General features: G+C 42.2%; 1 long non-coding RNA gene across 2 annotated transcripts in view; it reads left to right on the top strand.

Moving 5' to 3' along the window:
• LOC107967089 (uncharacterized) overlaps positions 1 to 26,298 on the top strand; it is a 67,655-nt gene that overhangs the window by 828 nt on the left and 40,529 nt on the right. The window contains exons 2-7 of one of the 2 annotated variants that reach the window (XR_010147543.1): positions 3,840 to 3,950; positions 5,267 to 5,333; positions 5,650 to 5,708; positions 7,123 to 7,228; positions 8,292 to 8,404; positions 20,787 to 20,871. This is a non-coding gene — a long non-coding RNA (uncharacterized LOC107967089). Of the gene's footprint in view, positions 1 to 3,839; positions 3,951 to 5,266; positions 5,334 to 5,649; positions 5,709 to 7,122; positions 7,229 to 7,676; positions 7,775 to 8,291; positions 8,405 to 20,786; positions 20,872 to 26,298 lie in introns of those variants that run through there. The other variant, XR_010147544.1, reaches the window with a different exon arrangement.

Genomic DNA, 26,298 nt, shown 5'->3' with positions numbered 1-26,298 from the left:
CCCAGCACTTTGGGAGGCCGAGGCGGGTGGATCACCTGAGGTCAGGAGTTCGAGACTAGCCTGGCCATGGTGAAACCCAGTCTCTACAAAAAATACAAAAATTAGCCGTATGTGGTGGTGCATGCCTGAAGTCCCAGCTCCTCGGGAGGCTGATACAGGAGAATCGCTTGAACCCAGGAGGCGGAGGTTGCAGTGAGCCGAGATCGCACCACTGCACCCCAGCCTGGGCGACACAGCGAGACTCCAGTTTGACACCAACCTGGGCAATGTAGTGAAACCCTATCTATAAAACAAACAAAAAACCGAGGTGTAAATGTGTCCACCTGTGGCCCTAGCTACTTAAGAGGCTGAGGAGGCCAGGAGCTCAAGGCTGCAGTGAGCTATGATCATCTCACTGCTCTCCATCCTGAGCAATAGAATGAAAGCCTGTCTCTAGATAGTTAGCTAGCTAGCTAGATAATTGACATGTAGTTTTCTTTCTTTCTTTCTTTCTTTTTTTTTTTTTGAGACAGAGTCTTGTTCTGTCACGTAGGCTGGGGTGCAGTGGTGTGATCTTGGCTCACTGGCTCACTGCAACCTCTGCCTCCTGGGTTCAAGCGATTCTCCTGCCTCAGCCTCCTGAGTAGCTGGGAATTATAGGCACACACCACCACGTCTGGCTAACTTTTTGTATCTTTAGTAGAGATGGGGTTTCACCATGTTGGTCAGGCTGATCTTGAGCTCCTGACCTCGTGATCTGCCCGCCTCAGCCTCCCAAAGTGCTGGGATTACAGGCATGAGCCACCTCGCCCAGCCAATATGTAGTTTTCTATCAGAAATTTTTTTCCTAGATTTGAACATGTTTTTCTAAAGTAGCATTCAACACATCAGCATTTTACAGTGTTATTAGTTGTAATATGATTATGTTTTTCTGAAATACAGTATCCTTTACAAAAGCAGTTTTGTCTTTCAAAGCACATAGGTCCTCAAGTGAATTTGTCTGATGTTGACGACCTTGGTACCATTTTGTCCACTTGATTGGAATAGTTAGTCAGTAATTTCAGGTCACTATTGGCCTTAGAGGAAGAGCCCAAAGGCAACAAACAAGGGCGCTGGTGTCCAGTTGCCTTCTAGAAGCATTTTCACCTTTTCTTAAGGTTTCCCTTGATGAACATAGAAGTACTGTATGTAGAATTGACCCAGTGCTGCCCTGGAAACTGTATATTAGGCCAAATTTACATTTCTTACCTTTATGAGAGGCACCCTGGTAGGCTAGTGGAGTTACACATGAAGTATGATCTCAGCTGCACTGCCCAGAAATGCAACATGGTCCAATCAAATAGCATTCTTCTAACCGGTTTCTTAGCTATATAATAAGAATAACAAATATACTCATCTAAAAAGACAGCTTATTGTATGAGTGGTCTTTTATTTTCTATGAAACTTTAACACAGTATTTTCATTGCCATACCACATTTGTTTTTTGTTTTATTTATTTTTATTTATTTATTTTTTTGAGATGGAATCTGTTTTTGTTTTTGTTTTTGCGATGGAGTCTCACTGTTGTCACCCAGGCTGCATTGCAGTGGCATGATCTCGGCTCACTGCAACCTCCGTCTCCCAGGTTCAAGTGATTCTCCTGCCTCAGCCTCCTGAAAAGATGGGATTACAGGTGGCCAACACCACACCCGGCTAATTTATATATATATATATATATTTTTTTTTTTAGTAGACACGGGGTTACATCATGTTGCCCAGGCTGGTCTCAAATCCTGACCTCAAGTGATCCACCCACCTCGGCCTCCCAAATTGCTGGGATTTTCGGCATGAGCCACTGAGCCCAGCTCGTTTTTGAAAAAGGATTTCTTGACCGGTCTTGGTGGCTTATACCTGTAATCCCAGCACTTTGGGAGGGAGAGGTGGGTGGATCAACTGAGGTCAGGAGTTCGAGACCAGCCTGACCAACATGGAGAAACCCTGTCTCTACTAAAAATACAAAATTAACCAGGCATAGTGGTGCTTGCCTGTAATCCCAGCTACTTGGGCCTGGTAATTGAACCCCTCTGACCTGAGGATGAGAAACCTTGCCTCAGTTCTTCCCCAGGTGATCTGCCCAGGGGTAAGGAAGGAGAGACCGGAAAAGAGGACCCATGAGAAGGGCCCCCTCCTGGAGTTTGAGGCCCACTCCCTCCTGCCCTGGCCTCTCCTCTGTCTAGGACTCCTCCCTGCTCTGCCCCACTCCTGGAGACATGATGCATGGGAGGCTGCGTTTGAGTACACGCCTCAGCGGCATCCCTAAGCCCAAAGTGGGCAGGCTCACCTGCAGGGGATCAGAGTAACATGGCAGGAAGGGAGGGTGAAGGCCATCCTGGAACCGCACCTCTCTGCCTCACGTCACTCGGGTGCACTCCTCCCTCACCTCACTCAGGCAGCGGCATGAGGTCAATAGGAGTGATGCCCTGCTCCCTCTGCTGCCTCTTTTTAGTCTTGGGGCTACCATAACACTTTCCCTTCCCCAGCACTGCCAACCTGGTGGGACATTGGGCTTCCCTCTCCCAGGGTCCTGGGGACAGGCCCATCCCGTATCATACCTGCAGAGAGATACTTTTTTTTCTCCAGGGCTTGAGGATCAGCCAGGTTTCAAGAGTTCAATGCAGACCTGAATCATACCAAGCTTGAGACTGGGGTACACACTCTCCTCTACTGAAAAGTAGTGAGGGATTCCAACTTGGTGAGAGGGAGAGTGGGGGAGAGCCAGACCAGACAAGAGTGCTCACCTGGAAAAAGCCTGCCATCAAAGGCCATGGTGAGTGCTGGGTGCGGTGGCTCACTCCTCAGCACTTTGGGAGGCTGAGATAGGTGGATCACTTGAGGCGAGGAGTTTGAGCCCAGCCTGGGGAACATGGCAGAATCCCATCTCTACTAAAAATACAAAAATTAGCTAGGCATGCTATGCTCCTGTTATCCCTGCTACTCAGGAGGCTGAGGCAGGAGAATCACTTGAACTGGGGAGGCAGAGGTCGAAGTGAGCCAAGATTGTGTCACTGCACGCCAGTCTGGGAGACAGAGTGAAACTGTGTCTCAAAAAATAAATAAATAAATAAATAAAAGAAAAGAAAATGGCCTTGGCAGAAGGACCGGCCTGGCATGCCTTCCCTTGAGTTTCTCCTGTGTAGGCCCCTGCCATGAGGAGGCGCTTCCTTCTTCTTGTCCATGGCCCACAGCAAAGGAATGTGTGCTTCTAAGGGGTTTGGTGGGGCACTGTTGACAGAACTGGAAACCTTCTTCAGGTGGGGTTTTTTGTTGTTGTTGTTGTTGTTGAGCTGGAGCCTCGCTCTGTCACCCAGGGTGGGGTGCAGTGGCACAATCTTGGCTCATTGCAACCTCCGCCCCACCCTGGGTTCAGACAGTTCCCATGTCTCAGCTTCCTGAGTAGCTGAGATTATAGGCATGTGCCACCACGCCTGGCTAATTTTTGTATTTTTTTTAGAAATGGGGTTTCACCATGTTGGCAAGGCTGGTCTCAAATTCCTGACCTCAAGTGATCCACCCACCTTGGCCTCCCAAAGTGCTGGGATTACAGGCATGAGCCACCATGCCCAGCCCCTTCAGGTGGGTTTTGAGGCTTTACTATGATACTAGTTTCCCGTGGCTGCTGCAACAAATTATTGCGCACTAAATGTCGGTGCTTTTTATAAGGTGAAACAGATTAGCTTGTGAGGCTTTTGTTGTGATGGTGATTTATTAGATTATTTAGTTTAAAGACAGTAATGCTCAGGTGTTGTAAAATTATAAAAACAATCTTCACATTTCATAATTTTTTTTTTTTTTTGAGACAAAGTTTCACACTTGTTGTTCAGGCTGGAGTTGCAATCTCGGCTCACCACAACCTCTGCCTCCCGGATTCAAGAGATTCTCCTGCCTCAGCCTCCCAAGTAGCTGGGACTACAGGTGTGCATCACCCTGCCCAGGTAATTTTTGTCCTTCAGTAGAGACAGGGTTTCACCATGTTGGCCAGGATGGTTTTGATCTCTTGACCTCGTGATCTGCCTGCCTCGGACTCCTAAAGTGCTGGGATTACAGGTGTGAGCCACCCCTCAGCCCACATTTTATAACTTTAAAGCAGTATTAATGGTAATTGCCTTAGGGAAAGATACTTTTGTTGTGATATATAAGTATGATATTCAAGTATATTGTACAGCAAAGGACATTAAGCCTAAGTCAGCACTAATGTGTTATATGGTACATGTAAAACTTTAGTACAAATATTAATGTTTAGCAAATTGACCTTAACACATAATGTTAACAAAAAAATGGAGCTGTTCTGATGATAGACCATTGGTTCTGTCTGATTTTAATACTCCCCATGCTCTTGACTTTTTCTTTTTTTTCTTTGAAACAGAGTCTTGCTCTGTCACCCAGGCTGGAGTGCAGTGGTGTGATCATAGCTCACTGCAACCTCCACCACTCAGGTTCATGTGATCCTCCCACCACAGCCTCCCTAGTAGCTGGGACTACAGGCGATTGCCACCATGCCTGGCTAATTTTTGTATTTTTAGTAGAGATAGGGTTTCACCATGTTGGCCAGGCCAGTCTCAAACTCCTGACCTCAGGTGGTTCACCTGCCTCGGCCTCCCAAAGTGTTTGGGTTACAGGCATGAGCCACTGCACCTGGCTACCTCTTGACTTTTTATAGCTGTTATATTATTTTCATCTTAAGTAAATAAATGTTAGCTGAAATGATACAGTTCAGGAGAATCTTCTGCTTCTGTTACTAAAAAAATTATTTTTATAAGTCCAATAAGGTTATGCTAATGTTTATGTTTGGAAAATATTACCTTTTCCGGCCAGGCATGGTGGCTCATGCCTGTAATCCCAGCACTTTGGGAGGCCAAGGTGGACGGATCTCCTGAGGTCAGGAGTTCAAGACCAGCCTGACCAATATGGTGAAACCCCATCTCTACAAAAATACAAAAATTAGTAGGGCATGGTGGCAAGTGCCTGTAGTCCCAGCTACTCGGGAGGCTGAGACAGGAGAATTGCTTGGACCCAGGAGGCGACGGTTGCAGTGAACTGAGATCCTGCCACTGCACTCCATCCTGGGTGACAGAGCGAGACTCCATCTCAAAAAAAAAAAAAATTACCTCTTCCATGTAGTACTATCTGTATTAAATAATATTAGCTGGTATGTTTTTCTGGCTGTATAATGTGGTTCAGATTTCTGTAGAAATTCCGGCTGTATCTACATTGCCTTAAAGTAATGGGATATTTCTTTTGTTTTTTTCAGCTGGAGTTTTGCTCTTGTCGCCCATGCTGGAGTGTGATCGTGGCTCACTGCAATCTCTGCCTCCCAGGTTCAAGCGATTCTCCTAGCTCAGCCTCCTGAGCAGCTGGGATGACAGGCACTTGCCACAACGCCTGGCTAATTTTTCTATGTTTAGTAGAGATGGGGTTTCACCATGTTGGCCAGGCTGGTCTTGAACTCCTGACTTCGTGATCTGTCTGCCTCAGCCTTCCAAAGTGTTGGGATTACAGGCGTGAGCCACCATGGCCAGCCTTTCTTTTCTTTTCAAAGCCACCGTTGGTGATGAAATGTAAAATATGCACCAGTGAATATTACTTTGCTGAATATTGCCTAGTGAATATTAAGTATTTATTCTCACCTTTCAGACATGAACTTATGAATTCAACACATGAAGACTTACAACTTGATAAACCAGCTTCAGGAGGTAGGTCTTCAGTCTTAAGTCAGATTAGAAGATTATGTGAAATAATTATTTAATGCTTAACAATGATTTTTTTAATGGTACCTTTCACATGAAATAAGATCCCTCTTACTTTTAATTATGTTCCAGGACAGGAGAATTCATGTTGTCAAAATTCTAATACTCTTTAGAACAATAAACTCATTTTCTTTTTATTAACCCCTTATAAATACATGTAAATGTTGCATTTATGGGTAGACATAACTAAAAGCACAATATTTGTCCTACTTTTGAGATGCAAGGTTTATCTGGCATAATGCATTGAACAGTTTATTATTGAAGTCTACACTAGTCAACTGAACAAGCATTCATCAAATGTCCACGATACCCAGGACATAAGAAGGTTCCTTTTAGAGTATGGAGCCATGCATATCATCTCTTAATTGTTAGATGTGTTTTGAAAGAAATAGAAATATAATTGATTTTCTTACTTGTTTTGGCTCTGGAGTGGAGTGCAGACAAAAAAGAATGGAATCATACTGTTTAGATTTACTAAAATGGAAGCATTACCAGCAAGATCATATCCCTAGTCTCCCGATAGCAAATGGCACCTGCTAGCTGTTCACTGTTCTTTTTTTTTTTTTTTTTTTTTTTTTTTTGAGATGGCGTTTTCCTCTGTTGCCCATGCTGGAGTGCAGTGGTATGATCTCAGCTCACTGCAAGCTCCACCTCCTGGGTTCAAGCAGTTCTTCCTGCCTCAGCCTCCCAAGTAGCTGGGATTACAGGCACCTGCCACCATGCCTGCCTAATTTTTTTATTTGCAGTAGAGTTTGGGTTTCACCATGTTGGCCAGGCTGGTCTGGAACTGCTGACCTCAGGTGATCTGCCTGCCTTGGCCTCCCAAAATACTGGGATTACAGGCATGAGACAGCCTATCCTGTCTGCTAGTGGTTCTTGAGCACACAGTTCTGCTTTTTCCTAGCTTTAATGAATGTCTGGTTCTTTCTTTTTTTGTGCAGTGTATGTCAGCATTGTTTCAGTAATAAATACAATCTGGATCTTAGAAATAATATTAGTCACAGTGCCAGGTGCGGTGGCTCACGCCTGTAATCCCAGCACTTTGGGAGGCTGAGGTGGGTGGAGCACGAGGTCAGGAGATCGAGACCATCCTAGCTAACACGGTGAAACCCTGTCTCTACTAAAAATACAAAAAATTAGCTGGGTGCGTGTAGTCCCAGCTACTCGGGAGACTGAGGCAGGAGAATGGCATGAGCCCAGGAGGCGGAGCTTGCAGTGAGCCGAGATTGTGCCACTGCACTCCAGCCTGGGTGACAGAGCGAGACTCCATCTCAAAAAAAAAAAAATTAGTCACAGGAAAGAAAAATACTGCCATTTTATAATAATAATATTTAATAACCTAAGTTATTAAACCCATTAGATTGAGAAAACTTGTATTCCTGTGATTTCGATAGTGAAGGAAGTATGATATACCAGAATCACTAAATTATGAAAGATGGTAGATCAGCTTTTTGCAAAAAAATTTGGTAAGTCTGTTTTTTTCCCCTTCAATTAAATTATATTACTGAGTAATGTATTTTATAATGATGTTTTATTTAGGAAAGTAAATACAATGAGTAGGACTCAGCTCCAGTTTTCTCTTACTGTTTTGTTTTTGAGACAGAGTTTCGCTCATGTTACCCAGGCTGGAGTGCAGTGGCATGGTCTTGGATCACTGCAACCTCCACCTCCCAGGTTCAAGCTATTGTCCTGCCTCAGCCTCCCAAGTAGGTGGGATTACTGGCACCTGCCACCATGCTCAGCTAATTTTTGTATTTTTAATAGAGATGGGGTTTCACCATGTTGGTCAGGCTGGTCTCGAACTCCTGACCTCAGGTGATCCACCCACCTCAGCCTCCCAACCTGCTGGGATTATAGGCATGAACCACCACGCCCAGCCTCTCATACTGTTTTTTTTTTTTTTTTTTTTTCCAGGCTGGAGTGCAATGGTGCGATCTGGGCTCACTGCAACCTCTACCTCCTGGGTTCAAGCGATTCTCCTGTGTCAGCCTCCTGAATAGCTGGGATCACAGGCATGTACCACTACACCCAACTAATTTTTTTTTTGTATTTTTTGTAGTGATGGGGTTTCACCATGTTGGCCAGGCTGGTCTTAAGCTCCTGACCTCAGGTGATCCACCCGCCTTGGCCTTCCAGAGTGCCGAGATTACAGGTGAGAGCCACCGAACTCTGCCAGGAGTGGATTATTTTTATGCTTCACCTTTTAGACCACAGAGAATAACTTCCTGATGTTGCCATGGCATTTGTAAACTGCCATGGCATTGGTGGGAGTGTAGCAGTGAGGATGACCAGAGGTCACTCTCGTCGTTATCTTGGTTTTGGCTGGCTTTTTTACTGCAACTCATTTTATCAGCAAGGTCTTTATGACCTGTATATTGTGCTGACCTCCTCCGTCACCCTGTGACTTAGAAAGCCTTAACCATCTGGGAATGTAGCTCAGTAGGTCTCAGCCTCATTTTACCCAGCTCCTATTTAAAATCAAGTTGCTCTCATTTAAATGCCTATGACAGTATTGCTGCTTTCTTTAAGGTTCCTGAAAGGGAGAGAGGAAATCTTCGATTTTTCATGGCTGTGAACCACTGCAAGTATTGAGGAAATATTTACTACTTCCAGCCTCATAATCCTGCAGTCATTTGGCACCTGTGAGTCAGGTGTGGGGGGAACTACCCCATACATTCTGGAGCATTCAATCTGGTGGGGAAAGGTGTAGTAAGTAGGAGATATTTACTACATAAGGTGTTAAGGTCTGGGATAGAATTAAGTAGAATAAGGGGATGGGGAGGCAGGGGGTGTGACTGGGGCAGCCTTGATGATAAGTGAGGAGCACATTCTGCAGTTGGTCTCACCGCTTTCTGAAACTTCCACTTTTTTCACTCTCAACTTCAACAATTGGTTCTTTTTTATTTTATAGAAAGTTTGTTAGAATTAGGTTTATATATTTTCTTGTTGAATTAACAGGATAATTTTATTTAACATCACTCTCTAGTGTGACTGAAAGCCTCTAATCCTTTACTGTCATTTGTTTATGGGCATATTTGTTTTTACAGCTATGATAATTATTTCATTTTGTGTGGTTTCTCAAAAACACGTGTTTCTTATATCAAAGAGTCTGTATACTAGAGTCTTTCAGATTTGGTGCTAATAACATTAAGTAAGAATTTAAGACAAGTCTTGAGATGTTAGAGGAAAGCCAGTCTAGGAACAAATAAAGTAATTATTAATTTATTTATTTTGAGTTGACATTTAAGTTGAGGTGTGGAGGTGGAGGAGACAGTTGGATAAATGAGTTTGGAAGTAAGGAGAAAGATCTGGCAATAGATATAATTTTGGATTTTATAGTGCTGTTTTGATAGCAATTGTTGATATCGCCAAAATAATTCATCAACGAGCTCCCTGACAGCTCCCTGACCTTTCTTTTTAAAGAAACAGCGTTGGCCGGGTGCGGTGGCCCATGCCTGTAATCCCGGCATTTTGGAAGGCAGTTCACCTGAGGTCGGGAGTTTGAGACCAGCCTGACCAACATGGAGAAACCCCATCACTACTAAAAATACAAAATTAGCTGGGTGTGGTGGTGTTTGCCTGTAATCCCAGCTACTCTGGAGGCTGAGGCAGCAGAACTGCTTGAGCCCAGCAGCCAGAGGTTGCAGTGAGCCGAGATCACACCATTACACTCCAGCCTGGGCAACAAGAGTGAAACTGCATCTTAAAAAAAAAAAAAAAAAAGAAACAGGGTCTTCTTATGTTCTCTGGGCTGGACTAGAACTCCTATGCTCACGTTATCCTCCTGCCTCAGTCTCCAAGTAGCTGGGGCTATAGGCACATGCCAGCATGTCCAGCTTTGAGCCACTCCCACCCATCATGTTGCAAAATATTTAAATGTTACATACAGAGGTGCGAGGGAGATGTGCATATAAGCAGCACCATGTAAATTGCTTGAATCTTTTTTTTAGAGTTCTGTTTGGATGTGGCTTCAGAGCAGGGATTAGTCAATTCATTTTTACTTTTTTTATTTTCTGAGGTGGATTCTCACTCTGTCACCCAGGCTGGAGTGCAGTGGCAAAATCTCAGCTCACTTCAGCCTCCGCCTCGTGGATTCTCTTGCCTCAGCCTCCTGAGTAGCTGGGATTACAGGTGCCTGCCACAATACCCGGCTGATTTTTGTTTGTTTATTGTATTTTTGGTAGAGACAGGCTTTCACCATGTTGACCAGGCTGGTCTCGAAATCCTGACTCATGTGATCCACCTGCCTCGGCCTCCCAAAGTGCTGGGATTACAGGTATGAGTCACTGCGCCTGGCTGTTTTATTTTACATTTTTAAATCACAATTTTTATACCTATTCAAAAGTAGAGAAAATAGTACAATGACCACTAAAATACCCATTCCTCAATTTCTGTGATCTTTAAGATTGTCCCACATTTTGTTCTATTCCTTTACCTCCCTTTGCAAGAATATTGTAAAGCACATCATTTTATCTGTTCAGTGTGCATCCCCAAACAGCATTTACATATTCCTACACAGCCAGTATCTCATCACATCTGACAAAATTAACAATGATTTTTTTGTTGTCAGCTCATATGCAGCCCTTAGTTGAGTTTCCTCACTCTTTTCTTTTCTTTTCCTTTTTTTTTTTTTTTTTTGAGACAGAGTCTTGTACTGTCGCCCAGGCTGGAGTACAATGGGGTAATCTCAGTTCACTGCAGCCCCTGCCCCCTGTGCTCCAGTGATTCTCCTGCCTCAGCTTCCTGAGTAGCTGGGATTACAGGCACATGCCACCACACCCGGCTAATTTTTGTATTTTTAGTAGAGATGGGGTTTTGCCATATTGGCCAGGCTGGTCTTGAACTCCTGACCTCAGGTGATCCTGCCACCTCGGCCTCCCAAAGTGCTGGGATTACAGGCATGAGCCACTACACCCAGCCAAGTTTCTCACTCTTACCTGGACGGTATCTCATTTTCTCATTATCTGAAAAATTTTGCTTTAAATCTGGATCCAAAAAATCTTCACGTGCTAACTTTGGTTGTTATGCTTCTTGTAATCTAAACTGGCCTCTGCTTACTTTTTTTATTTCCCAATTCATGAATTCTATGTGCAGAGTTTTTATATATATATATATCTTGCTCACGAGGTTGAAGGGATAAAGAACATTGATCTTGTTGTTTCAGTGTAGATGAAAGTTTAGCCTGAAATGTGCCAGTTTGCAGCAGCCAATGGAGGAGGGTTATTACAGTCATGAACAGTTCGTAGCAAAAGGCTGCTTCCAAATAGTATTTGCAGGCCAGGTGCAGTGGCTCATGCCTGTAATCGCAGCCCTTTGGAAGGCAGAGATGGGTGCATCACTTGAAGTTAGGAGTTTGAGACCAGCCTGGCCAACATGGTGAAACCCTGACTCTACTGAAAAGTACAAAAGTTAGCCAGGTATGGTGGCGGGCACCTGTAATTTTAGCTACTCAGGAGGCTCAGGCAAGAGAATCACTTGAACCCAGGAGGCAGAGGTTGGAATGAACCGAGATCATGCTACTGCACTCCAGCCTGGGTGACAGAGCAAGACTCCACCTCAAAAAAGAAAAAAAACAAAACAAATAGTATTTAGGTTGTATTCTTTATTGTCTATAATGATTTTCTTTCTTTCTCTTCTTCCTAAGGATATTGAAAAATAGAGTTCAATCTTTTAAGATCTTAGAGTTATTAAGATTGTCTTGGGACCAGGGCACTTAAATTTGCCAAAATCAGGCTGTTAATGATGGGTAATTTTTATTTATTTGTTTATTTATTTATTTATTTATTTATCTGTTCATTTATTTATTTTTGAGATGGAGTCTCGCTCTGTCACCCAGACTGGAGTGCAGTGGTGCGATATCTGCTCACTGCAAGCTCTGCCTCCCAGGTTCACGCCATTCTCCTGCCTCAGCCTCCTGAGTAGCTGGAACTACAGGTGCCCGCCACCACACCCAGCTGATTTTTTGTATTTTTAGGAGAGATGGGGTTTCACCGTGTTAGCCAGGATGGTCTCGGTCCCCTGACCTCGTGATCTGCCCGACTCGGCCTCCCAAAGTGTTGGGATTACAGGCGTGAGCCACTGTGCTTGGCTATTCTTCTTATTATTATTTTAATTTTTAAAATTTTTATTTCTCGGCCTTGGGATTCTGATATGTAAACATGCAAGTGTCTTCAAAGATAGAAAACATATACAGTTATCATTAAAATGAGAGAACTCAGAATATACAATCATGGAGCAGTGCCCTCCACCAGCCCCCCAGCTAACTATAGCTGCAAGCATGATTCTCATGCTCTCTCGTACCTAGTGTTCAACTAGTGACACAGCTTCTTCACTCATGGGGAAGGGCCATCAGCAAATGGCACTCAAGCATGGTGGCTTGAGAAAGATCCCACACACTCGAGGCCATGTTGGAGACATTTCATGAAAGGATTAGGTGGGTTACCCCTGGCTTTCTGCTCCAGAGTTTATCAAGACTGATATTAAAGTAAATGCATTGTAAGCCACACATACAAGTTGTGGAGTGAAGTAAACAGAGTGATTTTTTGGTTTGTCCTGTTTTATAGGCTTTAATTAAATTGTGGCCTTGGATTGGGGGCAGGATTTTGTGATTATTATTATTTTTATTATACTTGAAGTTCTGGGGTACATGTGAAGAATGTGCAGTTTTGTTACATAGCTATACACACGTGCCATGGTTGTTTGCTGCACCCATCAACCCCTCATCTACATTAGGTATTTCTCCTAATGCTATCCCTTCTTTAGCCCCCAATCCCCCAACAGGCCCCGATGTGTGATGTTCCCCTCCCTGTGTCCAAGTGTTCTCATTGTTCAACTCCCATTTATGAGTGAGAACATGCAGTTTTTGGTTTTCTGTTCTTGTATTCGTTTGCTAAGAATGATGATTTCCAGCTTCATCCATGTTCCTGCAAAGGACATGAACTCATCCTTTTTTATGCCTGCATAGTATTCCATGGTGTATATGTGCCACATTTTCTTTATCCAGTCTATCATTGATGAACTTTTGGGTTAGTTCCAAGTTTTTGCTATTGTGAATAGTGCCACAATGAACATACTTGTGTATGCATCTTTATAGCAGAATGATTTATAATCCTTTAGGTATATGCCCAGTAATGGGATTGCTGGATCAAATGGTATTTCTGGTTCTAGATCCTTGAGGAATCGCTACACTGTCTTTCACAATGGTTAACCTAATTTACATGCCCAACAACTGTGTAAAAGCATTCCTATTTCTCCACATCCCCTCCAGCATCTTCTGTTTACTGACTTTTTAATGATCACCATTCTAACTGGAGTGGTTTTGATTTGCATTTCTCTAATGACCATTGATGATGGGCTTTTTTTTCATCTGTTCTTTAGCTGCATGAATGTCTTCTTTTGAGAAGTGTCTGTTCATATCCTTTGCCCACTTTTGATGGGGTTGTTTTTTTCTTGTAAATTTGTTTAAGTTCTTTGTAGATTCTGGAAATTAGCCATTTGTCAGATAGACAGATTGCACAAATTTTGTCCCATTCTGTAGGTTGCTTGTTCACTCTGATGATAGTTTCTTTTGCTGTGCTGTGCTCTTTAGTTTAATTAGATCCCATCTGTCAATTTTGGCTTTTGTTGCCATTGCTTTTGGTGTCCTTTTAGTCATGAAGTCTTTGCCCATGCCTGTGCCCTGAATGGTATTGCCTAGGTTTTCTTCTAGGGTTTTTATGGTTTTGGGTCTTACGTTTAAGTCTTTAATCCATCTTGGGTTAATTTTTGTATAAGGTGTAAGGAAGGGGTCCAGTTTCAGTTTCTGCATATGGCTCAAGCAGTTTTCCCAACACCATTTATTAAATAGGGAATCCTTTCCCCATTGCTTGTTTTTGTCAGGATTGTCAAAGATCAGATGGTTGTAGATGTGTGATGTCATTTCTGAGGCCTCTGTTCTGTTCCATTGGTCTATATATCTGTTTTATACCAGTACCATGCTGTTTCGGTTACTGTAGCCTTGTAGTATAGTTCGAAGTCAGGTAGCGTGATACCTCCATCTTTGTGCTTTTTGCTTAGGATTGTCTTGGCTATGCGGGCTCTTTTTTGGTTCCATATGAAATTTAAAGTAGTTTTTTCCAATTGTGTCAAGAAAGTCAATGGTAGCTTGATAGGGATAGCATTGAATCTATAAATTACTTTGGGCAGTATGGCCATTTTTACAATATTGATTCTTCCTATCCATGAGCATGGAATGTTTTTCCATTTATTTGTGTCCTCTCTTATTTCCTTGAGGAGTGGTTTGTAGTTCTCCTTGAAGAGGTCCTTCACATCCCTTGTAAGTTGTATTCCTAGGCATTTTCTTTTCTTTGTAGCAGTTGTGAATGGTAGTTCACTCATGATTTGGCTCTCTATTATTGGTGTATAGGGATGCTTGTGATTTATGCACATTGATTTTGTATCCTGAGACTTTGCTGAAGCTGATTATCAGCTTAAAGCGATTTGGGGCTGAGACGATGGGGTTTTCTAACTAAACAATCATGCCACCTGGAAACAGAAATTTGACTTCCTCTCTTCCTAATTGAATACGCTTTCTTTCTTTCTCTTGCCTGATTACCCTGGCCAGAACTTCCAATACTATGTTGAATAGGAGTGGTGAGAGAGGGCATCCTTGTCTTGTGCCAGTTTTCAAAGGGAATGCCTCCAGTTTTTGTCCATTCAGCATGATGTTGGCTGTGGGTTTGTCATAAATAGCTCTTATTATTTTGAGATATGTTTCATCAATATCTAGTTTATTGAGAGTTTTTAGCATGAAGGGTGTTGAAATTTGTCGAAGGCCTTTTCTGCATCTATTGAGATAATCATGTGGTTTTTATCATTGGTTCTGTTTATGTGATGGATTACATTTGTCCATTTGCGTATGTTGAACCAGCCTTGCATCCCAGGTGTGAAGCTGACTTGATTGTGGTGGATAAGCTTTTTGATGTGTTGCTGGATTTGATTTGTCAGTGTTTTATTGAGGATTTTCACATCGATGTTCATCAGGGATATTGGCCTGAAATTTTCTTTTTTGTTGTGTCTCTGCCAGGTTTTATCTGGGTGATGCTGGCCTCATAAAATGAGTTAGGGAAGAGTCCCTCTTTTTCTGTTGTTTAGAATAATTTCAGAAGGAATGGTACCAGCTCCACTTTGTACTTCTGTTGGAATTCAGCTGTGAATCTGTCTGGTCCTGGACTTCTTTTGGTTGGTAGGCTATTAATTACTGCCTCAATTTCAGGACTTGTTACTGGTCTGTTCAGGGATTTGGCTTCTTCCTGGTTTAGACTTGGGAGGGTGTATGTGTCCAGGAATTTATCCATTTCTTCTAGATTTTCTAGTTTATTTGCGTAGAGGTGTTTATAGTATTCCCTGATGGTAGTTGGTATTTCTGTGGGATCAGTGGTAATGGCCCCTTCATCATTTTTTTTATTGCATCTATTTGATTCTTGTCTCTTTTCTTCTTTGTTATTCTGGCTAGTGGTCTATCTATTTTGTTGATCTTTTCAAAAAATCAGCTCCTGGATTCATTGAATTTTTGAAGGGTTTTTCTTGTCTCTATCTCCTTCATTTCTGCCCTGATCTTAGTTATTTCTTGTCTTCTGTTAGCTTTTGAATTTGTTTTTTCTTGCTTCTCTAGTTCTTTTAATTTTGATGTTAGGGTGTCAATTTTAAATCTTTCCTGCTTTCTCTTGTGGGACTTTCGTGTTATAAATTTCTCTCTAAACACTGTTTTAAATGTGTGCCAGAGATTCTGGTATGTTGTGTCTTTGTTTTTATTGGTTTTGAAGAACATCTTTATTTCTGCCTTAATTTTGTTATTTACCCACTAGTCATTCAGGAGCGGGTTATTCAGTTTCCATGTAGTTGTGTGGTTTTGAGTGAGTTTCTTAATCCTGAGTTCTAATTTAATTGCACTGTGGTCTGAGAGACTGTTTGTTATTATTTCCGTTCTTTTGCATTTGCTGAGGAGTGTTTTACTTCCAATTATGTGATCAATTTTAGAATAAGTGTGATGAAGTGCTGAGAAGAATGTATATTCTGTGGATTTGGGTGGAGAGTTCTGTAGATGTCTATTAGGTCTGCTTTGTCCAGAACTGAGTTCAAGTCCTTAATATCCTTGTTAATTTTCTCTCTCGTTGATCTGTCTAATGATGGGTCATTTATACTTGCCTTTGCTTTAAGTCTGTTTCAATAGTTAGTAAATATGTTTCTAGAGTTTTTCCAATTAAAAAAATTGACCTGCACCTTGCTTTGGATTGTACTAAAATCTGATTTCAACACAAACATAATCTTCTGAATTACTTTGGTTTTTTCACCTGAAGCCTTGGGGAGCACTGAAGCCAAGGCTGTACCGTACCAAAAATTTGAAACATGTGAATGAGCTGAATGTGGAAGGACTACCGGAAAACACTCCTTTCAGAATCCCCTCATTGCATGGAATCCCAAGGCTGGAAAAGATCTTTCAAGTGAGCAATTGAATTAAGTTTGTTATTAAGAGGTAAGATGATAATCTGCAGAAACAAATTCATTGTCTTCCCTAAGGAGAGATTAATTTGACCAAGATGGGCCTTTTGTTCCCCTCTCATCATGACTCCTTTATATTAAAATTAACATTTAGATTCATTTATTGAACAAACATTTATTTAGTATAAGCATCAGTTGTGCAAAATTGGTTCTAGCAAGAACCCTGTCCTTGGGAGGCTTAATACTCAGAAAAATGCAATGAAGAGTTATTGAGCATTTTTTGGGGAGAAGGCAAGGTTGGCACACCCAGATCAGTCACTTGTGCATCCAGAAGGGAAGCAATGTGTTTCAAATATGAGTAAAGGCAGAGAGGAGTCAAATATGCTCACATATTCACATACATTACCCATTCTGTGTGGAGTGAGGAGTGCCATGTGGGCATGGTGGGACTGCTTAGATAGACTTTTGTGGCCAAATGGAGGAAGGCCTTGGCTCCTACAAAAGCAGTGGCAGTCATTAAGTGGTCTCATAGCAGTTTCCTCTTAAAATAATTTGGATCTGCCCTTTAGAAAAGTTAATCTGGCTTGATTTTGAAGGGTAACACATGAATAGTTTGAGTGTTTGGGGGTAGGAACAGAAGGCCTCTCTCTACTCATAGAAGGAATGTTGAAGTGGGTAGAGTCTTGCTTACTGATTGAGGTTGTGCATCTGTGTATTCGTTGGGACTGAGTTATAAGGGAGAGGAAAGGTTTAAGATGATACAGCAAGCTGCTTCTGGCTGTGCTGTGGGACAGTTCATCTAAGATTCAGAAATATAATTGGGCTGGTTTGGGGGAAAAGTGACTTTTGCATATTTATCTTACAAAAAAGATAACTTTGGAGACATCCAGGTGGTCTCACCTGAATGTCTGAAAATTGCTATTTTCAAAATTCAAGTCACCAAAATGATTTTTTTTCACTGTAAAATGAAGGCAGAATGGATTATGTTTAAACATTGGCCAGGCACAGTGGCTCATGCTTGTAATCCCAGCACTTTGGGAGGCTGAGGCAGGTGGATTACCTGAGGTCAGGAGTTCAAGACCAGCCTGGCCAACATGGCAAAACCCTGTGTCTACTAAAAATACAAAAATTAGCCAGGTGTGGTGGTGTGAACTTGTGGTCCCAGCTACTCGGGAGGTTGAGGCAGGAGAATAGCTTGAACCTGGGAGGCAGAGGTTGCAGTGAGTCGAGATCGTGCCACTGCACTCCAGCCTGGATGACAGAATGAGACTCCATCTCAAATAATAATAATAATAATATTTAGCAGTGCAAAGCTGTGTGAGAAAGACCTGTAAATATCTTCTAAATGTTTTATTATAATATTAATATCAACTGTTTTTTACAGACCAAAACTTCTTACAATACAACTGAAGTTACTCAGCCAAGAACAAATACAACAAGTAAAATAGTTGTGAAATCCTTTTTAAAAGCACAGATTAATCTTGAAGCTTTTAAAAATTAATCTTTTACATGATGGAACTGCTCCTTCCTTCACCTCCCCAAAAAGTCTTTTGCAGAAGCTCAATATAGGCACTCTGTGATTTATCAATATGAACAGATGCAGTGTAGGGATAACCCAAGGTTTTTTTTTTCTTTCTTTTTTTGATACAGAGTCTCACTCTGTCACCCAGGCTGGAGTGCAGTGGTGTGATCTTGGCTCACTGCAACCAGGCTCAAGCAATTCTCCTGCCTCAGCCTTCCCAGTAGCTGGGATTACAGGCTAAGTTAGCCATGCCTGGTTAAGTTTTTTATTTTGTGTAGAGACGAGTTTTCACCATATTGGCCAGGCTGGGTTCAGGTGATCCTTCTGCCTGAGCCTCCCAAAGTGCTGGGATTACAGATGTGAGTCATCGCACCTGGCATTAAGCTTTGAATTTTGACCGGTGGTATCCAAAAGAAATACAATGTGTGCTGCAAATGCAAGCCACATACATAATTTTATATTTTCGAGTTCAACCTGAAATCATTATAAATAAATACACAATGAAGTATTTCACATTCTTCATTTGCATATATTCTTTTTGTTGACAATTGGTGTGTCTTTCATACTCACAGGATATTTCAGTTTGAAGTAGCCACATTTCAGCTGTTCAGGGATAACAGTTACTATTTGCCTTTAGACCTTAATGTTTATTCATGTGTGCCCTGTTCCTAAAATGGCAAATACTGTAATTCTGGCCTGCACACGAATATCACAGCCTAACAGAAAAAGATCTAATAAGTCTCTGTTGAGCAAATAATGTCATTTTCTTTTTGAGGGGAATGAAGTTTTGCTCTTGTTGCCCAGACTAGAGTACAATGGCGCGATCTCAGCTGACCGCTACCTCCGCCTCCCAGGTTCAAGCGATCCTCCTGCCTCAGCCTTCCAAGTAGCTGGGATTCTAGGTGCATGCCACCATGCCTGACTAAATTTTGTATTTTTAGTAGAGATGGGGTTTTGCCACGCTGGCCAGGCTGGTCTCGGACCCCTGTCCTCAAGTGATCCGCCCACCTCGGCCTCCCAAAGTGTTAGGATTACAGGTGTGAGCCACCGTGCCCAACCTAGTTTATTAGAGCTCTAAGTGTACCTTTCTTTCCCATCTTTTTGTTTGCCATTGTGCATTGTCAGAGTAAGTGACCACAATTTGTAGATCATCCATTACCTTAGGAACTTATGCTGCCAAGAACTAATAAATGGCCATTTAGTATGAAGTTTTGTATTGTCAGGAAATAAGTGTTGGGAATCAAGTATGAATTATGTATGTGTATTAGGTGTTTACAAATTTGTGCAGTTAATCCTCCTCATGAATACTAAGGTGAATAAATGTTCTCAAGTTGGCTTAATGGGTGTGTCCTAAAATACTGCTCCTTCAGCTTTCACAGTACCTTGGGGCAATTACTTGTCAGTCAGTGTGCCAAATAGATTTTGTGTGGATTATGGCATGGAAAGTGGTTGAGAAATTCTGTAGTAGGGTAACAAAATGATCCTTGTCCAAGAGTTCTGCAATGGAGAAGACAAAACTCAGTGCTTAACTCATAGGTTAAGCATGGTTTTCGTTTTTGTTTTGTTTTTTTTTTTTGAGACAGAGTCTCACTTTGTCACCCAGGCTGGAGTGCAGTGGCATGATTTCAGCTCACTGAAACATTTGCCTCCCGGGTTCAAGCAATTCTCCTGCCTCATTCTCCTGAGTAGCTGGGATTACAGGTGCATGCCACCATGCCTGGCCAATTTTTGTATTTTTAGAAGAAATGGGATTTCACCATGTTGGCCAGGCTGGTCTCAAACTCCTGACCTTGTGATCCACCCACTTCAGCCTCCCGAAGTGCTGGGATTACAGGTGTGAACCACCACACCTTGCCCTCAGCATGCTTTTGATTTAGCTGAAGAATCAAAGCATTGGTGAAGAATTGAAGATTGGAAGTTACACATTTCTTGCTAAGGGAAGTAATAGAGAAAGAAAAATATTCCTGAAAGTAGATCTTCAGTTTGCATTAGTCTGAAGATGATGAAACCTGTAGAAAACTTCATTTCTGAAGAGAAGGCTCAAATTCAAGGTTGTGAGGAGTGCAGTCACCATTTTTGTTAGGGGCAGTTGTGACAGTTATTGCAGAAAGTGAGAATGTGAAACCTGTATTACATAAAGAATGTGCAAGTGTCGTAGAAGACACTGCAAGGATTGGGTGCTGGAGCAGTGCTGGACCTGCCATCGTCACCAGAGTACAGCAGGTGTCACCAGAAGGAGAATCTCCACTCTTGCCATCATTAACAGCCCTTGACTTTGTCCCACTCATAAAAGATCTTGGAAGGAATTAAAGGTGCTTGGTGGTTCCTAATTTTAACATAACCTTACTTGGCCTGACCGTGGACCATGCATTAGTGTTTGGACAGGACAATTAAAATCACAGAGCACATGACAAAAGAATTTTGTGGCCATCAGAATTGTCTCCTTAAACATACCATGGGTGCACTGTGTCCTCAGCTTGGTGAAAGGTAGAAGTCACACGTGAGAAGGCAGTGGAGCCAGGTACATGATGGAGCCTCGAAGAGTGGAAGGTGGCACCTGGCTCTGTGAGGAGGGTGTGAAGTCCTCCATGGGAGGAAGAGACGCCAGCAAAGAAGGTGAGGATGGGCGGAAGAGGAGGCTGAGCAGCAAGTGAATAGAAGCGCTCGACCTCAGAAGAGGAGAGTCCCATGTCTTTATTGGTAGTATTCTAATGTGGTTCATACTGGAGTTATTTTCTGTGGCTGAATGGTTCAACTACTGTGAAATCCAATGGGGGGGTGGGGAACAACTCCTACTAAACCTTTGAGATGCTGAGTTTTCCTTTAAAGTAAAGGAAATATTACAAGATTTTCTGAAACTGCCAACCTTTAGCAATATTTTCAGACATTCTCCAACATTTTCCTTTGTCAGCAATCAGAGATGACCTTTGTCAGCAATCAGAGATGACCTCCACACTGAGGCGAATGTTCCACTCCCCTTACCCTTTTCCTTTTGTCTCTCTTTCCCTCCTCTCTTCATCCAGTAACTCCAGTTAGCCTCCATTGTCTCCAAGCCGGCTTTCGTCCTCATCCACAATGCCTCCACACAAGCGCTGAACACCTGTCCATGTAAGTGACATCCTGTATGCCTTTATTTTTATTGTATTTTATTTTATTTTTGAGACAGAGTCTTGCTCTGTTGCCCAGGCTGGAGTGCAGTGGCATGATCTCGGCTTTCTGCAACTTCTGCCTCCCAGGTTCAAGGGATTCTCATGCCTCAGCCTCACAAGTAGCTAGGACTACAGGTATGCACCACCACGCACACCTAATTTTTGTAGTTTTTGGTAGAGATGGGGTTTCACCATGTTGGCCAGGCTGGTCTTGAACTCCTGACCACAGGTAACCCACCCACCTCAGCCTCCCAAAGTGCTGGGATTACAGGTGTGAGCTATGGTGCCTGGCACATGATTTACTATTTATAAGAACATGAGCTTACTACTTGTGTAAAATTTATCCCTGTATTTTAGTTGGAAGTTAATGGGGTGGTTTGAGGTTTGGTGACTACATCTGGCCTCTCAGGGAAATGGCCAAGTTGTTCAGATGTTCAACTGTATTATATGAAGTTGTTTGTCAGCTTCATTGCTTACTACTGTGAAATAAGTTATAAAGGGAAATTTTTTTATAAAAAGAAATAGATTCAGGCTGAGCGTGGTAGCTCATGCCTATAATCCTAGCACTTTGGGAGGCCAAAGTAGGTGGATTACCTGAGCTCAGGAGTTTGAGACAACCCTCAGCAACATGGTGAAGCCCCATCTCTACTAAAATACAAAAAAAAAAAAAAAAAAAAAAATCTGGGAATGGTGAATGGTGGTGGGTGCCTATAGTCCCAGCTACTGAGGAGGCTGAGGCATGAGAATTGCTTGATCCTGGGAGGCGGAGGTTGCAGTGAGCTAACATTGTGCCACTGCCAGCCTGGGTAACAGAGCAAGACTGTCTCAAAAAAAAAAAAAAAAAAAAAAGAGAAATAGATTTACTCAGGGGAGAGGATCCATTATTAGTAAAATATGTCTAGTACCACATGCTTTTTGGTCTCCTAATGACCTATCAAACTACAGCGTTTTTGGCTTTTTAATATATTCAGTTCCACATTTATTCATTCAAGAATTGAAGACATTTTATATCTGCATTATATGCCAAGTACTGGGTGGGGACAATAGGTGACAGAGATGAACAAATCCCTGATCCCAGGATTTCACAGTGGATTTTGGAATTTAGTGCCATTTAGCTTCATTCGATTCTGCAGTAGTCCCAAGATTTTCCAAGATCATCCTGTCCTCCAGTGTCTGGTTGATTCAACTTCAGAATATATCCGAGTCTATCCTTCTTCACTCCTCACTGCTGCCACCCTGGAACCATCTGCCATTATCTCTCACCTGGATTATCTCCATAGTCTCCTAACTGGTTTCCTTGTTTCCATGCTTGCCTCTTTCAGTCTACTCTCTCTCTCTCTCTCTTTTTTGAGTCAGTCTTGCTTTGTCGCCAAGGCTGGAGTGCAATGTTGTGATCTTGGCTCACTGCAACCTCCACCTCCTTGGTTCAAGTGATTCTCCTGCCTCAGTCTCCCTAATAGCTGGGATTACAGGCTTGAGCCACCAGGCCTGGCTATTTTTTTGTATTTTTAGTAGAGACAGAGTTTTGCCATGTTGGCCAGGATGGTCTTGAACTCCTGGCCTCTAGTGATCTGCCTGCCTCGGCCTCTTAAGTGTTGGGATTACAGGCATGAGCCACCACTCCCGCCCAGTCTACTCTCAGTACAACAGCTAGAACAATCCTTTTACAGTGTAATTCAGATCATGTTTACCCCTCTGTTCAAATTCTCCAGTGGCTTTGTTTTCTACATGATCTGGTCCCCTACTACCTGTCTCACTGTGCTTCCTGCTACTCTCCTGCTCTTACTCCTCTTTATAAACACTGAGCTCATGGTGTTTCCTTTAACATGCCAGGCATGCTTGACCTTGTCCTGTCTCTGGACCTTGCTGTTCCCTCTGCCTGGAACATTCTTCACCTAATGTCTTCATGGCTAACTCTCACTGCTTTGGATTTTGGCTGAAAAGTCAGCTTATCAAGGGCCTCCAGGCTGCTCTGCATAAAATATATCCTCAACTCATATTTCCTATTTGATACCTGACTCCTCTTCCTCTTTCACTAAAATGTAAGCTCTATGAGGGAAGGGATTTTTGTCTGTTTTGCTCTGTTGTATACCTAAATACCTAGAAGGTGCTCGGTAAATATTTTTTGGTTGAATGACTAAATCAGTCTGTTATTGAATCAGTCAATGTCCTCTGTAGCAGGGACTTCTCATACCAGTAGTCCATATCTGTATGATAGCTGGTGTAGGGAGGGACATGGTCAGAATGGCTCTGTGTGGAATAGTTTTGCTTAGCATAATCCCAGCAGGCTCCTATTGGGGTTAAGCCACAGTTTTAGCCTTACTAGTATCACTTTTTTTTTTTTTTTTTTTTTTGAGGTGGAGATTTGTTCTTGTTGCTCAGGCTGGAGTGCAATGGTGCAATCTTGGCTAACCAAAAAATCTGCCTCCCAGATTCAAGCAGTTCTCGCTGAGCCTCCAGAGTAGCTGGGATTACAGGCATGCATCACCACACCTGGCTAATTCTGTAAAAATAGTAGAGACAGGGTTTCTTCGTGTTGGTCAGGCTGGTCTCAAACTCCCCACCTCAGGTGATCTGCTCACCTCGGCCTCCCAAAGTGCTGGGATTACAGGCGTGAGCCACTACACCCAGCGAGTATCACTCTTTAATCATAAAGTCAGAGGATGTTAAGATTGGAAGGGATCTGGGAGACTATTTGGTTCACTTTTCTCATGGATGAGAGAATAACAGAGCATTGAAAAGTAAGGTAATTTACTCACAATCATAAAGCTATATGGGTCAATCTGAAATTAGGTTTCTTACATCAGATTCTGTAGTCTTTCCTACATGTGTTCTCCCCAGACTAAGACAGTTCATGGGCCTTCAGGTTTGACAATTTTCTCTCCAGTCTCTAAACAGGAGCTTTTATCTGGACATTCTAGGTTACCATAGATGGACAATGACCCTGCAATGTGTAGCAAATCCCAAAGGTTGACCACTGTCAATGGGAACCACCCCAGATGTGTCAGGAGCACCACAGGCATGCTCACTCTTCCATTCACTGGAGCTGTGTAGGGTGGAAAGGAAACCCAAATCAAGACCCTCTGCTGCTTTAGTTCTTTTATTGCATGTCACAATCCAATGTGTCTCCATTTAAATTCAGATTTTTTGATAGATGGTCAGACCAGCTATAGGCCCTTTGGGCCATAAGTCTTGATCTTTTTTTTTAAGTTTATTATTATTATACTTTAAGTTTTAGGGTACATGTGCACAACGTGCAGGTTCGTTACATATGTATACATGTGCCATATTGGTGTGCTGCAACCATTAACTCGTCATGTAGCATTAGGTATATCTCCTAATGCTATCCCTCCCTCCTCCCCCCACCCCACAACAGTCCCCGGTGTGTGATGTTCCCCTTCCTGTGTCCATGTGTTCTCATTGTTCAATTCCCACCTATGAGTGAGAACATGCAGTGTTTGGTTTTTTGTCCTTGCGATAGCTTACTGAGAATGATGATTTCCAATTTCATCCATGTCCCTACAAACGACATGAACTCATCATTTTTTATGGCTGCATAGTATTCCATGGTGTGTATGTGCCACATTTTCTTAATCCAGTCTATCATTGTTGGACATTTGGGTTGGTTCCAAGTCTTTGCTATTGTGAATAGTGCCGCAATAAACATAAGTGTGCATGTGTCTTTATAGCAGCATGATTTATAATCCTTTGGGTATATACCCAGTAATGGAATGGCTGGGTCAAATGGTATTTCTAGTTCTAGGTCCCTGAGGAATCTCCACACTGACTTCCACAATGGTTGAACTAGTTTACAGTCCCACCAACAGTGTAAAAGTGTTCCTATTTCTCCACATCCTTTCCAGCACCTGTTGTTTCCTGACTTTTTAATGATCTCCATTCTAACTGGTGTCAGGTGGTATCTTGTGGTTTTGATTTGCATTTCTCTGATGGCCAGTGATGATGAGCATTTTTTCATGTGTTTTTCCGCTGCATAAATGTCTTCTTTTGAGAAGTGTCTGTTCATATCATTCGCCCACTTTTTGATGGGGTTGTTTGGTTTTTTTCTTGTAAATTTGTTTGAGTTCATTGTAGATTCTGGATATTAGCCCTTTGTCAGATGAGTAGGTTGCAAAAATATTCTCCCATTCTGTAGGTTTCCTGTTCACTCTGATCGTAGTTTCTTTTGCTGTGCAGAAGCTCTTTAGTTTAATTAGATCGCATTTCTCAATTTTGGGTTTTGTTGCCATTGCTTTTGGTGTTTTAGACATGAAGTCCTTGCCCATGCCTGTGTCCTGAATGATATTGCCTAGGTTTTCTTCTAGGGTTTTTATGGTTTTAGGTCTAACATGTAAGTCTTTAATCCATCTTGAATTAATTTTTGTATAAGGTGTAAGGAAGGGATCCAGTTTCAGCTTTCTACATATGGCTAGACAGTTTTTCCAGCACCATTTATTAAATAGGGAATTGTTTCCCCATTTCTTGTTTTTGTCAGGTTTGTCAAAGATCAGATAGTTGTAGATATGCGGCATTATTTCTGAGGGCTCCGTTGTGTTCCATTGGTCTGTATCTCTGTTTTGGTACCAGTACCATGCTGTTTTGGTTACTGTAGCCTTGTAGTATAGTTTGAAGTCAGGTAGTGTGGTGCCTCCAACTTTGTTCTTTTGGCTTACGATGGACTTGGCAATGCAGCCTCTTTTTTGGTTCCATATGAACTTTAAAGTAGTTTTTTCCAATTCTGTGAAGAAAGTCATTGCTAGATTGATGGGGATGGCACTGAATCTATAAATTACGTTGGGCAGTATGACCATTTTCATGATATTGATTCCTCCTATCCATGAGCATGGAATGTTCTTCCTTTTGTTTGTGTCCTCTTCTATTTCGTTGAGCAGTGGTTTGTAGTTCTCCTTGAAGAGCTCCTTCACATCCCTTGTAAGTTGGATTCCTAGGTATTTTATTCTCTTTGAAGCAATTGTGAATGGGAGTTCACTCATGATTTGGCTCTCTGTCTGTTATTGGTATATAAGAATGCTTGTGATTTTTGCACATTGATTTTATATACTGAGACTTTGCTGAAGTTGCTTATCAGCTTAAGGAGATTTTGGGCTAAGACAATGCGGTTTTCTAGATATACAGTCATGTCATCTGTGAACAGGGACAATTTGACTTCCTCTTTTCCTAGTTGAATACCCTTTACTTCTTTCTCCTTTCTGATTGTCCTGGCCAGAACTTCCAACACTATGTTGAATAGGAGTGGTGAGAGAGGGCATCCCTGTCTTGTGCTCGTTTTCAAAGAGAATGCTTCCAGTTTTTTCCCATTCAGTATGATATTGGCTGTGGGTTTGTCATAGATAGCTCTTATTATTTTGAGATATGTCCCATCAATTCC

The sequence above is a fragment of the Pan troglodytes genome, chromosome 9, assembly GCF_028858775.2.
Source record: "Pan troglodytes isolate AG18354 chromosome 9, NHGRI_mPanTro3-v2.0_pri, whole genome shotgun sequence".
Classification (NCBI taxonomy): domain Eukaryota; kingdom Metazoa; phylum Chordata; class Mammalia; order Primates; family Hominidae; genus Pan; species Pan troglodytes.
Note: the sequence above shows the minus strand (reverse complement) of the source record. Positions and strands in the feature narration are given on the sequence as shown.